This window comes from Lepidochelys kempii, chromosome 5, assembly GCF_965140265.1.
Source record: "Lepidochelys kempii isolate rLepKem1 chromosome 5, rLepKem1.hap2, whole genome shotgun sequence".
In the NCBI taxonomy this organism is placed as follows: Eukaryota; Metazoa; Chordata; order Testudines; family Cheloniidae; genus Lepidochelys; species Lepidochelys kempii.
Genome location: NC_133260.1, coordinates 89,395,332 through 89,412,294, shown reverse-complemented (window position 1 = coordinate 89,412,294; position 16,963 = coordinate 89,395,332). Strand labels below are relative to the sequence as shown.

The following is a 16,963-nucleotide window of genomic DNA, read 5'->3' as shown; positions in this document are numbered from 1 at the left end:
ATAGCTGAAAGACTAGTGACATTCATTGAACTGTGCTGACCCTTCCTTTATTTTTATATTGCATGTATTATGCACTTGGTATCCTTTCATTCATCCCAAATTAGTTTTCCATGTTACCTTGCAAATTGACCAGAGTCAAGTATCTTTTGCAAATGCAGTAGTGATAAACTTCAGCAACTCAGAAAGTTAAATGAGACTTGAATTTGAAATTTTATTTTTCTCACTTAAGGAATGGAGTTTTATTTAATAAAGAGCAGCTTCAACAGACAGATATAATCCAAGAAACATGCGCACAGCTAGCTCATACTAAAGATCTTTTTAATAGCATAACTATTATCAATATCAAACTATATATTAACTTGTAAATTGTTACATTTTATTTAGACTAAACTTCAGGTTATTTCTAAAGCCAATTTTTACCTCAGATTTTCATGCATGCATTTTCCATGAATTTGGGACCGGCTCCTGCAATCCTAACTCACATAAGTAGTCCTTACATGATGGCCACCATCTTGGGTGACATACCATAGAATAAACTGCAGACCTTCAGAGATAAGGTATGAGCTGTTACAGCTTGAGCTAAAGCTGCATAACTGAGGCTGTAACACTCATATATTCTGTGTGGATTGGCACAAAGAGGACCTGTAGCATTTACTCACCAGCAGGGGCACTGGAACTACGGAGGCTGGGATTGTAGCAGCACTTCCTGGCTTGAAGTAATAATGGCAAACAAATACATGGCTTCTATCATATACAGCGTTTACAGTTTTGTTCAGCATCTCCATTATAAAAATTGTTCCAGAGCCACTGCTCACCAGTGAGTTACAGTGGCTCTCTTCAGTGGTAATACAAGTTGGATTCAGTCCTTGGAGAGCTACAATGTGTCCTGAGGACACTCTTCTATTCAAGACCCCATGTACTCCATAACAATCTGATCTAAATTCTGTAGTAAGACTCTGTATTCCATAGTACACAAGCTATGACCGCTTCAAAGAATTTTTTTAAAATTAAGATTTTTATTTAATGGAATATGAGAACAGTATCTTTTCTTATTTAATTTAATACTATATTCAGTTTTACACTGCCCTGACACCTTGAATTGTTCATATACTGCATAATTTTATATGGAAATGGATAATTGTATTAAATAGCATTGCAAGGGAGAAGCTGGAGCTATTTGCAGCTAGGGATACAGTTGGGGCTTTTGGCACCTGAGAAGATGTGAGATACCCACCAAAATGTGGGTATTAAAAGGAGTAACAGGGAAATAGTTAATGTTGCCACTGAAATTTACATGGATCATTTTGAGTTTAACCCTTCCATCAACTGACAAACATTTTAAAAAAGGCAGAAAAATTAATCTCTCCAAGTCAATGATTTTAGTGTGAATAAAAAAATGGCATAAATGTAATCCATTCTTTACAGTTTAAAGACTGTAAACTTGTAGACCTCTCAGTGTTTCATTATGGCAAGAAAATATATAAAGCTTTAATCTGTTGGAAGCCAGTTGTTTAGTACAGGAAAACAAAAACAATTTTGACACCATTTCATGTGCATATATTAATGGGGAAAGGTAAAATAACTGATTACATCAAGAAGGTTAAGGTGTTTAATGCCTATTTTACTTCAGCCTTCACTAAAAATGTTAATGGTGATCAGGTACTCAACACAATTAATATTAACAAGAGCCAAGGAACACAAGCTAAAATAGGGAAAGAACAGGTTAAAGAATATTTAGGTAAGTTAGATGTATTCAAGTTGGCAGGGCCTGATGCAATTCATCCTAGGGATACTTAAGGAAGTAGCTGAAGCAATCTCAGAACTGTTCGCTATTATCTTCAAGAACTCCTGGAGAATGAGTAAGGTTCCAGAGGACTGGAGAAGGGAAAACATAATACCTATCTTTAAAAAGGAGAATAATGAAGATGTGGGGAATTATAGATCAGTTAGCTTAACTTTGATACCTGGAAAGGTACTGGAACAAATTATTACTCAATTTGTAAGCACCTGAAGCATATTAGGGTTGCATGGATTTGTCAAGAACAAATCATGCCAAGTTCTTCACTTGGGAAGGAAAAATCAAATGCACAACAACAAAATGGGACTGGGTAATGGTATTGCTAAAAAATGATCTGGGGATTATAGCAGATCACAAATTCAATGAGTCAACTCATAGTTGGGGGGAAAAAAGGCCAATACTATTCTGGGGTGTATTAATGGAAGTTTTGTATGCAAGACATGGGAGGTAATTGTCCCGCTCTATTTGGCACCAGTGAGTCCTCAGCTGGACTACTACATCCAATTCTGGAGCCACACTTTGGGAAAGGTGTGGATCAATTGGAGAGAGTCCAGAGGAGAGTAACAAAAAGGGTGAAAGGTGTAGAAAACCTGACCCCTGAGGAAAGATTGAAACAACTTGGCACGTTTAGACTTGAGAAGAAAATACTAATTAAACTCTGGAGCAGGCTTCCAAGGGAAGTTGTAGAATCCCCATCATTGGAGGTTTTTAAGAACAGGTTGGACAAACTCCTGTCAGGGGTGATCTAGGTTTACTTGGTCCTGCCTCAGTGCAGGGGGTTGGACTTGACCTCTTGTTGTCCCTTCCAGCCCTATGTTTCTATGATTGATAAAAGTCTTTGATATAGTGCAAATCATCAAGAGCCTAAATTAGTGAATGTAGTCTTCTACTCACTTTTGATGCATTAATAGAGTTAAAATAAATGCTTGAGAAAAAAGCAAGGGGATTAGATGTAACTTGTTTTACAGCTTGATTTCAACCATATTAAATTGCTTGTAAGCCTATTAACATAAAACAAAAAAGTCTAACACACCATAAATAAATCTGTTTGTACAGTTAAAGGCTTAGATTTGAACCACTAGGCTAAATCAGTCAGACATAAAAGTGTGGCAGATATGCTATCTGCATATCCATATGGGGTTCAGTAATACTGAATAATCTATCTCCCTCAAGAATTTACACATTTCAGTGTAAATTCTTGAGAGGGAGAGTGACATCAAAGCTGCAAACTATTTCAAAGATTCAATAATACAGATTGATTTCTTATTATTATTCAGGTTTGGGAGTTTATTTAACTGACAAATTGGATTTTATTTCCTAGTTAACTCCATCTTTCAAAGACCGATCATCATCCAACCTTGAAATAAATGTTACCTGATTAAAGTAGTAAAGGTTAAAACATTTAAAACACATGCTGTAGATCTCAAAAATCAAGTCAAGATGTGTGAGGGTAAGAATTATTAGAGGATTTATGAAATCTGCCCTGAACAAATTAATTCATCAGTTTAGCCAAAGGTCTGTCAATGAATTCAAGAGCCTTTCAAAAAAAAGGAACATCTGTTGCATATTTAAAGGTTCTGTTTATATGCGAATGTAGTGGATGATTATTTCTGAGAGAGGATACACAGTTTACATGAATGTATTTGGAAGTTAATTTGGAATTGCTCTTGTCTTTGAGGATGAGGGGTAATCCCTGGGGATTCCAAACTTTCTCAGTGATGGAGGAGAATTAGATCTTGATTGAAAATGATAGGTACATTCATAAACCAGGATAATAACATGGTAAGAACAAGCTATTATTGAATAAGAGCCAATACTGGCCCTCCTTCCATTATTTTAATACAAAGAATTAATACTATATAATATAAAAGCATTTTAGGAAGGAGAAAGTGGAATTCTCTGTGCCTTCCTTTGGGCTTTCTGGTATGATTTAGTAATTCAGGCCCTAATTCAGCAAAGCAGTGCTACGTCTCATTGAAGCTAATAGAACGTAAGCCTGTGTTTAGGTGTCTTGCTCTATAAGGATGGGATTACTCGTGTACTTAAAATTCTGCTTAGTTTTGCAAAACACTTAAAACTAAGGTCTTAGTTTTGAAGTGACATATTTGTATAGTAAAGCACTTCACAACGAACACCCCAGATTCAGTAGAAAACGGACATTTCTGGGCATGTCATCAGGCCACCTGTAGTGGTTCCTTGCTCTCGAGTGAGGAGGGAAGCTACTCCATCTCATTATAGGCAGACAGCAAGTAACAGTCTATAGGAGACACACCGGCCCTCTGGGCAAGGCAGAGCAGTGTATGGTTCCACAGCCTTCTGAGTTGGGGTGAGCCCACAACACAGCTCAGGCCTTCTGCCAAAAAGGGGGGGTTTGGCCACCACCCCAAAGATGGGGTCAGTGGTAGGGGACTGGTCTCAGACTTAATGGTGGATGGGTCCGCCACTGGGTCAGTAGGGATCCTCCCAAAACAAAACAACTATCCCTCCAGCAGCAGAACCGGACTAAAGTCTGGTTCCCCTGGGCTACTTCCTATCACAGTCTGGGTATAGGGCTCCATAGTCCAAAGCTCCTCTGTCTCCTCAGGATACTTGGCCACTGGCAGTCACCACAGCTCCTCGGGGCATTCTTTTGATGGCGGTCTGGACAGGTCCTCAGGATGCTTGCCCGTATCCTCTGACTGCAGGGCACAGCTCTACTTGGAGTCTAGTCTGCCCACCAGGGGGAGTGTAATGTTCCCTCGCTCTCCAGTTCAGAGGGAGGCAGCTACTCCTCACTATACTACCATATTGTAGTCACCTAGTTAAGACTTTTTAGAGTTTTGTACCTTAATTAAAGGGGGTATAATCACACATCACATGAATTTAAACTCTAAATACTATTCATACTATATAGAAGACATTAAAGCCCAAGCTTATACTCTTCCTTCTTAAGCCCTCTCTAGTACCTCCATTTTCCATTCAGGTTGATAATATCCATTTATTTGTGTGGCTTCCATTGCTGTTGTACTGGGATTGAAATGCCTCATACACAAATATTTATCCTCACAAGAACTTTGTAAAGGTATGGAAGTATATCTTCATTTTGTAGATGGGGACCTGAGTGCAAATGATCTGATCAAAAATCTGTTAAAGTCAATGGAAGTCTTTCCATTGACTTCAAATGCTTTTGTATCAGATCTAGAGAGACTGAAGGCCTAATTTATCAGAGATGTTGAGCACTCATTGCTCCTACTGACTTCAACTGGTATAGTGGGTGCTCAGCACCTTTGAAAAATCAAGCTCTAAGATCATACAGGAATTCTCTGACAGAGTCCCACTTCCAGTACTTTAACCACAGCATCAGTCCTCCTGGTCTATAACCTGAGGATCGTCTTTGATATTTCTCTCTCTCCTCCCTCAATTCAGGCTTTAATGAGGTCTGGTTGCTTCTTTTGCCACAACATTTCAAAAATGTACCTCTTTTTGAAGACAAATTGCTTATGCATTTCCTCATCTCCTCTTCTCATGTCTTTATATGTTACTACCCTGCCTCTTCCCCTTACTTTCCAATCTATCCGAAATATGAGTCCCTTCACTGGCTTCCCATAAAGTTTATTTTTTCTCCTCCTCACATTCAAAATCCTATACCACCCAGCTGCTGCCAACTGTACATCTCTGAACCAGTCTGTTTTTTAGTTTCCTTTGCCCTTTCCACTCCACTAATCATGGTAGTCTCAAATTCTGTCATCTGTTGTCACAAAGATCTCTCTTCCTTTCTCCTTGCTTAGCATGTTTGTCAACTCTATGAAGTAATAAATAATAGTAATAGTTTACTATAAACAGTATTACATTCTGCCCATCAGTGGAGTTTCATCAGTGTAAATAAGGGCAGAACTAAGCTCATCAACTCTATTTCAAGAGTACAGCATCTTTTATAATGGCTTATCAAAGTTTGACTCCGACTCACAATTTATCAGACCACTCTGTTTTATTAGCAAAGCTGCTCTGCTAATACATTTAGAAGTGAGCCCCCCGAGTGGGGCTTGTGTCTTTTTAATTTATACAGTTTTTTGGAGAACAAGTTACAGACAAAAGAAGAAAAAGATTTTAGTCACCACCCTTCGAGATCCCTGAGACCATTCACGTATCTTCAATTACCTGCCACCCTTAACAATCTCCTTTAACAGCTTCCAGTTAACTTAACTAATTGCCCTTCACACCTTCCATTCTGATGCCTGCTTCTTAGACGTGCTGGCTCTATCTTAATTGCTTCTCCATTCAAAAGCTAACTGTCCCTACGTGTGCTCCCTCAGATACTTTGTAACATGTTTTGGCATGCCCTCTCATATACAATGTATCCAGCATGTCCCCTTATACAACGTTATACTTATACAATGTTATACTTCCACAGGCTATTACTGGAAACAGTCTGGCTGCGCTCCATAATTTTGAACTAGTTATAGCAGTGTCTGTCCCAGGGTATTTGAAAGACAAGGTGGGTGAAGTAATATCTGTTATTAGACCTACTTCTGTTGGTGAGAGAGACAAGCTTTCAAGGCCCAAAGGTCTGGGAAAGTTACTCCCAGCATCACAGCAAAATGCAAGGTGGAACAAATTTTTTAGCACAAGCAGTTAGCACATATTGTTATGCTCGGATCTTTCTCCAATTTGAAGAAGAGCTCTGTGTGGCTCAAAAGCTTGTCTTTCTCACCAACAGAAGTTGGTCCAATAAAAGATATTGCCTCACCCAGCTTGTCTTTCTAGTTTAAAATCAGCCTTGCCTCCTTTCATTTCCTTTTTAACACACTCTGCATATATTTTGAACTTTTCTCCTTTTGAAATCAATTAACTATGGATGATTCTTGGAATTTTATAGGGCTTTACATTCTGTAAAATGATTACAGTGACTTACAAGAGCTGCAGGCAGGGATACTGCAGCTGGAAACCATGTCCTCTAACTTAAATCATTTCTTTCCATTGATTACTTTTGTTTAGTTCCTTAAAATTAAAACCATCCCCTCACAAGGTTAATATTGCTCTTATTAGCCCTGAATTTATGGATTGCATCCATCAGTAAAAAGACATTATCACAGCAAATACATTCAAGATCATAATCCTGGAATGCTTGGTGGTTTAACAGACTTGGGACATTAGTTAAATTATTGTCTGAAGTGAAGTATTTGTGAAATGATTGTGGTGGACTTGGATGAACTTTTAGAGGAATGTAATTCACTTAGCAACCTCTACATGTGCTATTTCTACACAGAAATTCACAAAACTATAGTTTATGACATGGTGAAATGCTGTATTCAGTGTTGTGGTACTCCCAGCGCAACAGCAAAATGCAAGGTGGAACAGATTGTTTAGCGTAAATACTTAGCACATATTGTAATGGAGAAGAGTTGTAAGCTGTGATTCTTTACTGGAAACTGTTGCAAACTCCAAAACTACTGCACTAGAGCACTGAAATTGAAGTGCCATTTTTGAGACAATGGATTTGGGAAGAGATGAGATTCTTGCTAGAAAATAAGTTATAGACTTCCACCAAGACTTATAAACATTGAGGATATATACACTATTCCACCATTCACTATTATGTATCTTGTTCTCTCTGTGTAAATATTGTGACAAAGCTCTGTCCTTGCCTCCATGGGTCCCGCGTTTCCTGGCGGATTTTGCTAGCCTCAGAGGTTCACTGTGACCCTCCACATAACCCTTTTCTCTCTAGAGACAAGGATCATAGTCTACTGAGCCATTTTCATCATAAGCCAGCAAGGGAGGTGAGGAGAAGTTATCCTTCCTTGCAAAGTCTCGGTCTCCCAGTCTCCGTGATTAATCAGGGGGCAAAGGTGGTGGTGGTGCGGGGCAGCCCGGGCCCACCTTCTACTCCGGGCTCCAGCCCAAGGACCCTAATAGTATCAGCTATGGTAGCTGACCTTTTAGAAACACAACATGTACAATTCCCTGGGCTACTTCCCCCACAGCAGCCCTCACTTCCTCAAGCTCCACTTCACCCTTACCTCAGGGTCTCCTTCCTTGTGCCTGATATGGTGTGTACTACTCAGCCTCTCCAACAGCACAACTTCCTCCCACAGCTCCTGACATACACACCCACCTGATTAACTGGGAGGCTTTTAACTAGTTTCAGCCAGCCCCTGATTGGTTTCAGGTGTTCCAATCAACCTAGCCTTCTCCCTGCCTTCTGAAAAGTTCTTAATTGGCCCCAGGTGTTTTAATTGACCTGGAGCAGCTGCCATTTCACTTATCCTGGTACCAGGGATTTGTTTAGCCTGGAGCTAATATATCTATCTCCCACTACTTTTCCATAGCCATCTGGCCTTGCCCCGTCACAATATATACAATGTATATTCATACATAATTACCTACATACACTGGAAAATACATATTTGGTAGTTCTTTTCATACATCTGGAAGAGGAGTGTAGAATTTAAATGAAATGTGTACACTGATCATATTGTCTTGGTCTATAATGTGCAGAAATAAATATAGTAAATTGCAGTAGTTTAACATTGAAAAATATGCACTCAGATTCAGATTTGAAGTTCGGAATTATTAAATCTTGGTTTTGTTTTATGCTCATCTCTTTTATGGACAAATTCAGACTAGAAATAAAATGCACATTTTTACATTGAGGGCAATTAATCATTGGAATAAACTACGTATGAATGTAGGGAGTTCTCTATCACTTGGAGTATTTAAATCAAGACTAGATGTCTTCTAAATTTTATTCAATAGCTCAAGAAGAAGGTATGGATTGAATGCAGAGTAAATTCTCTGGCCTGTGTTATGCTGGTCAGATTAGGTGATCATAATGGTCCCTTCTGGTCTTAAAATCTATAAACCTAAGTAATTGTAGAAAATATAATTAATAAATACTGAATTATTTTGGCAGAGAAAATGTTTTAAATTGAGATTTTGCATGTGTGTACATGCCCATCTGATTTAGAGTAAGGGGGTAGGGTGCATTATGGCTGGTTATATGCTGGAAGTGCAAAGTAGGTTGTTGTGGCCTTGAGGAATCTGAGAGTGTATTTGGCTTGGATAGTAAACACTTCTACCTCGATATAACGCGGTCCTCGGGAGCCAAAAAATCTTACCGCTTTATAGGTGAAACCGCATTCTATTGAACTTGCTTTGGCCTCAGGCATTTCCGTTATTAATAGTCCCTTCCAACCCCCGCCCCCGCTCCCTGTCCCCTGACCGCCTCGCCCCCAGAACCTCAAAACCATCCAACCCCCCCTGCTCTCTGTCCCTTGACCGCCCCCTGAGACCCTCTGCCCCTTATCCAATCCCTCGGCCCTGGCCCAGCAGCCTTAACACACCGTTCAGAGCAGCGTGTCTGAGCCAGACACGCTGAGGCGCTGATCCACCGAAGCGCGCAGCCCCGCCCCCCAGAGCACTGCTTTACCATGTTCTATCCAAATTTGTGTTTTATCAGGTCGTGTTGTATTGGAGTAGAGGTGTACTTAGGAAACGAGGCATATGAATGAAGATGGTATTACCTGATGATTTTCTTAACTTTTAGTGATTGCGTGATGGTATTTGCATCTGAACAGCCTTAATGTCAACTAGCAAAGGGTGTTTGTTGTTTGAGTGACTGTATATAGTTGACTTTTTTTGAATGAAAATTAAAATAGCTGTATTTCCCATAATTCTATTCTTTTTTCATGTACTGATGAAAAGAATGTGTATGGAATATCAACTTTAATCTAATAAAAGGAACCCACAACTTATTTTTTTATTAAAACTAATAGAATGTCACTCTGATATGTTTTTGAACTAAATTTCCCTTTACTGTAATTGGTTTAATAATTCCTTTGATTATTTGGAAGATGAGTCTCTACCATGTCCTATTATTTCTCTCATTTTCCATTTTTCTTCATTTTGATCCTATACTGAGGACTTTAAAAGCAAAGCAATTGGCAAGTTTAGTATTACATTGGACCCACCTACTTCTGGTGTCACATTTCATAAATTGGTAGTAGGCTTAGAAGTTCAAGTTTTAATCAAAAGTTGTATTTTCAAATGCATTTCACATTTTTCTGGAAAATATCCCTGTGTGTAGTGTTTGTATTACTGCTTTGATACATTAATTACCCTAACAACCTGATTAATCAGAAATAATCTCTGACCTGGTCCCAGAAGTCTGTGGTTTCTGACTCCATCGAAGTCTGATCATTCTAGTAATAAAGTTCAGCCTGCTAAAAACAAAACAAAATAAACCCTACAAGAACAAAATTATCCCCCTTCCTCCATAAACACATAGTCATCCTGGGTGGTTTTTCAGGTCCCAGTTGATGAATTATTTATTTGACTAGCCACTGTTTGACTAGTTCTAGTGTTTACACCCTTAAATATATTTGTAGACCGTTAGCATGTCTCTCCTGAGCATACACTTAACCAAGTTACGTGTATTTTGTTACATGTGTGCATAATGGCTGAGAAGAAATACAGTGGAGACATAAGTTGTATAAAACATTTTTAGTCAGAATGTTTGAGTCAGACTTTGCATTTAAACAATCGGAAACTTTTAAGTCAAATCAGAGGAGGCTATATATTAGAGTGTGTATATGTGGGAGATGGAGAGAGAAAAGCATTTACGTCCTGATTTATTTTAAAATCAAACACACCAAGCACATTATGGCTGGCACAGCTAACAAGGCAAACTTTTGAAAAGAAGCAAAAACGCAATGAAAAACATCTTGAGGTTGATGATTCTCTTTTTGGCGGCATATGTGTTCACTACAGCAAAATCCAAATAGCAACAGATCTGCACAGAAACAATGCAGCTTTTGGTGGGGTTATCCAATTATAGTGATGCCTCTCTGGCTGGAATTCTCCTTTACAATCTATTTGAATGGCTAGCCATAATATAAATAAATAAATTAAATAAAAAACCTGGTACAACTACCAAATTAGTTGTCTGTTCAAGATTGTGATTTTCAGTGAAGAAGGTATCTAGGAGAATCAAAACATGTCTCCTCCTCCCGTATCAGACCATGTTTGCATCTCATCTGATCTTGGGATAGCTTTTGAACAGTGTTTTCTACCAGCTAATATAGGCACCTTGACATTAATTAAAGGGGAAGAATTAACATAAACCACAAATTCTTCAGATAGTACTTTTCTTCTTTTCTTTTTGCAGTGACTTTATTTTTTATTTCCTTTCATGTGTGTTGGTGTCAGTAAAAAAAATAACTGGATAGCTGAGAATAGAGGGAGCAAAAACTTTGTCTTCGGTTGCCTGGAATCCCTTTTTGGTCCTTAAAAAAACAAACTCGGCTGTAATCTCCATAAACCATTTTTAAGACTACTATTCCTGATGGAAAGCTCTGTTCCATTTCTGAAACCGTTTTGTTTTTGTAAGGTAAAGTGAGTAACACATAATAAAAGATTCTCTGAAGAGTAATTGTGTTGATTCAGTTTAACGAGCCCAGAGTACGACTGTGACTGGTCAACCAGTCTTCAGAGTATTTGTGTGCCTTTTTGAAACATATAGAACCATTCTACACAAGTATCTGTTACAAATGTAATAGAAGCAACAAGCCTCATTACCCAGTCCCCACTCTGAGCAACCATGAAAGCAGAGTGTTGCTGACATGATCCATTTATGAACAATATTTATTTAAGGATGAAACTTCAGCTTTTCCTCAAGTCCTTTAACCAGACACATTGGGGAAATGTATCTACTTCATAACACTTGTGGAATCAGTCTCTCAAGATTAGTCAGGCTAGGCAACACATCATCTATAAGACTAACTTTAAAGGACAATTTAGCAACCAGTAATTATAATTATACCATCCTGACTTCTGAGTGGTTAGGAATATTTGGACTCCAGGAGTGGGTTAGTCCCTTATTGAGAGAGCATGAGTTGACACAATATGATGGATAGCTATATCTGATTTATTAATATTAATTTAAACTTCTGAAATGTTATATTTTCTATATGGAAGTCTTGTCCAAACAGCTCCCATGAGGTGCCTAGCTGGTGTGTCCAGACTTGTATTTTCAGTGCTGTGGACTGTGGAATTGTACAGAATAAGATTTTATAGATGGATTGTCAGGGCTATTTATTATGCATGTGAGGTTGGAAGTGTGTATTTGATAAAAATATTACTTATTGTGCATATATTTTTGTGCTGGGCCAAATGGGTGAATGAGACCCAATTTGGCTTTAAAAGATTATTTAACTGGTGTAGCCAGACCTCTGAATTTTTGAAGAATAGATAATATAGTTGTGTGTTTATACCAGGGCTGAGTTTCTACCACAGGCTTCCTGGGAGTTGGGACATACACTTTCATAAGTGGGGAATGTATGACAATATGCCCACGTGACAAACTATATACTTGAGAGGCAAAAGGACTTTCTCATGTATGAGGTGTTCACTTAGTTGTGGGATCTAAATTAAACAAAATTCTGAGTCCAGTTTAGTGACACTTTTCATGGCGCCAACCCATGCCTAATTTTCACTGTAGTTCCTAGTGACTGGAATGGGACTTGTGGGTGGTCAGCACTTCTGAAAAACAGTCATTTTGCTTTTATTTCAAACTGAAATAGAGTGTCACAATCCTGACTAGCTCCCTTTTAGATACTTACCAGACAGCTATATTTGGACCTACACATTGGATCTGTGAGATTTTTAAGCTCCTCTGCTCTGGGCAGGCTCCAGTCACAGGATCTGGCCTCTCAGGCTCTCTTCCCCAGGCACAGACTCTGTCTGATTCCACTTTCAGGGAATTGGGCTTATAGTCTAGATGCCCTGAGCCCCCAGGACCGGTATTGACATGCCAACCACAACCTTCCCAGAAGTCCACCCTCATTGATGTAACCCATAGTGTAACCCTGCAGAGACACTTGGCAGCTGAAGCAAGGAAGACACAGACTTTGAAGAGGAATTTCTAAAGCAATCATTCTTTTATTTATAGACAAAGCATAGGAGATACTTCAATCTAGGCAAAATAAGAACACTTGTACATAATTTCCTCAGCACTGGAGAGTGTTCTTTGGGATTTGGTCTGTGCCTTCAGCGGTCTGAGATCCCTTCTCCTGGCTGAGGCCATGTCCACACTATGAGCACTCCAGCAACACAGCTACAGCAGCGCAGCTATGCTGCTGGTGCATCGTAGCAGAGATGCTTCCTACAGCAATGGAAGGGTTTTTTGGTTTTTTTGGTCAATGTAGGTAATTCACCTCCTGAAGCAGTGGTAGCTAGATCGATGGCTAGGTTGATGAAATAATTCTTCTGTGTCCACATCAGGAGTTAAGTTGGCTTAACTACGACTATGGGGGGGTGGGGGGGAGGGAGGAGGGGAAGTAGAGGGGGTATGTGAATTTTTTGTTTTGTTCCCTGAACCTCCCAGAGTCCATTTTTTAAAAAGCCAGTCCTAACACCTTGTTTCTTTGTTCCTTCTTTTCTGCTGGGCATTTTCAACTGCTCCAACCCCTGCTTCTGTAGACACTCTGGGTAAAACTGGTTTTCCGCTATGCTGCAGCTACTCCATTGTTCTAAGGTGCCTCCAGAAAGGAAGGCTGTTCAGCCATTGGGACCCAACCTTATGGCAATGATCTTCTCTCCTGTTGATCTCCTCTCTCTGACTCAGAAGAGTTGACATGAAGTGCCATCGTGTTACACGTGAAATGATTTCTGTTGGTAGAATGCATCTGTAAAAGAGCACTTATCTTACCCTTCTCCTCCCTTTGGCTGTAACACTTGTACTGTTGTCTTAAGAAACCTAAACCAAAATAAAAATTAAATAGGAATAGAGTTCATATTTAGGTACAGAATTTGGATAAATATTTGAGTGCTGAAGAACTATTAACTGAAAACTGGAAGTCCTTTTACAACATTTTCCACGCAGCAAATACTGTATGAGATATTTTAGGCAGCATAGCAAATAATTTCTAGCTTGAGCTGAAAAGAGCAGATTTCCTGAAAGAGGAAAAACTTAAAGGTACAAACAAATGGAAATCCACTCATTGGCTTTTCAAAATATTTTCATTATGGGCCCGATCCTAAAAGGGGTTTGCATTGCAAATTCCTATTCTCAGTGGGCCAGAGTCTCTATTGTGCTCCAGCCCTTTTGCATCATTCAGGTGGTACAGGGGACAGGTCGTGGTTGTAAATGGCCAACAGAGAATTTCTCTGGCAGAGAGGAACGCCTTCATGAAATAAATCTGGCAGAGCCAGCTCCTATGCCGTCCACCATAATGCAAGGGGGCACTGGAAAAGAGAGGGGGTGAATGTAAAGGAGAATTGATCCCAATGATTTCAATGGGAGTTCTGTATTTGGGCCCTAATTCTGCTCCTCTTTAAGACAATGACAGTTTTTTCATTGACTTAAATGGAAGCAGGCTCAGGCCTTTGGAGTACTTACAGGATCGGGCCCCCTGTTTGCTTATTAACAAAGTTAGTGTGTTTAAGCAATAGCTTTAGCACAGTGCCCTTCTCTTATTTGATTCTATAGTGAAGTCACCAGGCTGAATTTGTGACATCCCAGAGATATGGTGTGATCTATGCAGAAAGTGAATTCACCACAGTGTCAAGTACAAGAGTAGCTGTGCTGTGACAGAGTTCTTATTAAAACACAAATATCTCCATAAAAATAAAACCTGGAAAAATTCTGGTTAAGTAAACTTTTTGATATAAATGCATCTTGTCTTCAAGTATGATCCAATGTGAAAGCATCCTTGGAAGAAGTACTGCCTATACTGTAGCTGATTTTCTAAGATACTATGAGGGTGACAGATATTCATTTATCCAAGGCTAGGTTTGAGACACTGGAGTGTTTTATTCTGTCAATTTTGTATCTGAAATGCTGTCCTGTTTTCAGCTCAGGTTTTATAAGGGTATGTTTCCTGTCATGTTCCTTTTGAATGAATGTATTTAAATGTATGATTGATTGTATATTTTAAAACAATAAAAGTTATTTGTACCATATTACATGTAATTTTTAAACAATCGCTGCCAACATTTTGACAAGTGTGATTTTCGTTATTTATGAGTATATTACTAAAGTGCTGTAATATATTTAGTCAAAGTAACAAAGTTCTAGGAACATGAGTCTTTGCTGAGAAATGAGGCAAGTGTTTCAGGTGTCTGTTTGGATGTTTTTGTTTAGTTTTTTTTTTTAAAGCAAGCAAGTGTGCCAGTTATTGAGTTGAGAATTAGTGATGTGCTACTGTGTTCACTGAAGTCTTCTAATTGGGGATAAACAGAAGCTTATTGGAAATATGGGCTGTGTTACACTAGACTTGCTTCACAAAGCTGGATTTTTTCCCATGTAATATTGGATGAGACTTACAGTAATGCCACCTTTCCTCTGTATAATACTATAATAATCCTATGAGGCCACTCTCACTAGCCCAGTACAGTAGACCTGCATTTCAAATTCCATGAAGTAATTATTTTAATTGCTTGTTTAGTTCCATAATGTTTTCTTAAATATGCTTTTAAATCCCCTTTTCACTATTGATTCTTCTACAAATGGCAGTTGCATTGGGAGGAAGTGCAATTACTATACAGCCAGCTACCATACCAGCTATCTTCTGCCCCATTCCCAAATGACCTCCTGTATTTCAGGCTGGAGTAAGGATTGATGTAGAAGAAGAAGAAGAAGAAGAAAAGAATAATTGGGTAAATTGGAAGCTTAACAGAGAATATGGGCCAAAAGAACTGGCAAGCACCACTGCCCAATAAATTAAAAAGGAAGACGTTTTCTGAGTCAACGCTAACATTTAAGTGGATACTTATCACTAGGATCCCTAAAAAGTATGTGGGGGAGAAGGGAGAAGTCTGATCTTATTGCCAAATACAGAACCAAGGTTAATTTATTTTGGGCCCATAGACATTATTTCAAGGGAATAATATTGTATATACTTAGCTGGTTTCAGTTATTCATGTGCAGGAGAAAAAAGACATCAAGTAGGTTGACAGTGTTATTTCTCAAACTGATTCTAACTTACAGAAGTGTAAGACACATAGAGATGTCAATGAAAGAGTTGCAGTCCACAGAAAGCAGTGTATAACAACATTCTCTATTTTTCAGAAACTAAAGCCAGCAAGATCACATTAGTCAATAACCAGGTCAGGATGTGGTAGGAGGAAATGTAGACAGTCTAATATATGTAGTTTACTAATTTAAGCAGGTAAAGGACATTCTATTGTATTATCTTGTAATTATAAAGTTTTCTGGAAAGAAACTGATTATTTTAGTTAATAAACTCAGCCATGTTTTGTGGATGGAACAAAGATAGTCATTTGCTTAATTCTCTGTTCCCTGGAGATGGGTTTGAGATTTGTTTTTTTTTGAGGGTTTGGAGATTTTTGGGTGCGTGGAACTCTGTCACTTTCATTTATCACTGTAAAAATTGGAGGAAGAGGTATTGGGTTTTTTTCCCAGAGTTATCTTTTAGGATTTTATTGAAGATTTTTAGGACCAAATTCAGAGGTATGTGTAAAATGGTATAAATCAGCCCACCCTACACTCAGACTTTCTTACGTATTGTAGCAATAGTAAGAGAGTCTAAAATGGTGTAATTTCCATGCCAAGGCGATTGAAGTAAGAATCATCCAGTGGTCAGCTCCCTGGAATAGGAGTTAGGAGACCTGGGGTGAAATCCTGATCCCATTGAAGTCAATGAGATTTTTGCCAGGATTTCACCTCTGTTCTGTTGCTGCCTGTGCTGCTTACCCGCTTTGTGTCATTAGGCAAGTCACTTCTTATTAATTTGCATTACCATAGTGCCGAGGAGCCCATTAGAGCAGGTGCTGAATAGATGCAGAACAAAGGGGAATACCTGAGTGAAAACATTTGTACAGCACTATCGTTTTAGCCTCTACCCTGACATTTAGGCAGGCCCGCTCCAGCAAAGCGGTGGCTGTGACGGTGCCTGTGGCTACTCCTTGCCCGAGCCCGCCTGGCTGCTCAGGGCAGGAGCCGCTTAGTAACGGGTCAGTAACAGCCCCTGGACGGGGTCGCTGGGCCGGCTGCAGCGGGGCAGGGACGGACTGGACGGAGCCCGACCCTACGTCGGAAGAACGACGCGCCCCACCTTTCCAGGGAGAGCCGGGCGCATAGCGCGAGAATTGAAAACATCACGTTAGCGGCGCCTGAAGCCAACAGCCCTTCCACCGAGGCTGCGGCGCCTTTAAGAGAAAATCCCG

General features: G+C 39.3%; 1 long non-coding RNA gene across 1 annotated transcript in view; it reads left to right on the top strand.

Annotated features, from left to right (window-relative positions):
* The window catches only part of LOC140912086 (uncharacterized), a 35,011-nt gene extending 20,356 nt beyond the window's left edge, over positions 1 to 14,655 (top strand). The window contains exon 3 of the long non-coding RNA XR_012159220.1: positions 13,256 to 14,655. This is a non-coding gene — a long non-coding RNA (uncharacterized lncRNA). The remainder of the gene's footprint in view (positions 1 to 13,255) is intronic.
* Positions 14,656 to 16,963: the final 2,308 nt, after the last annotated feature.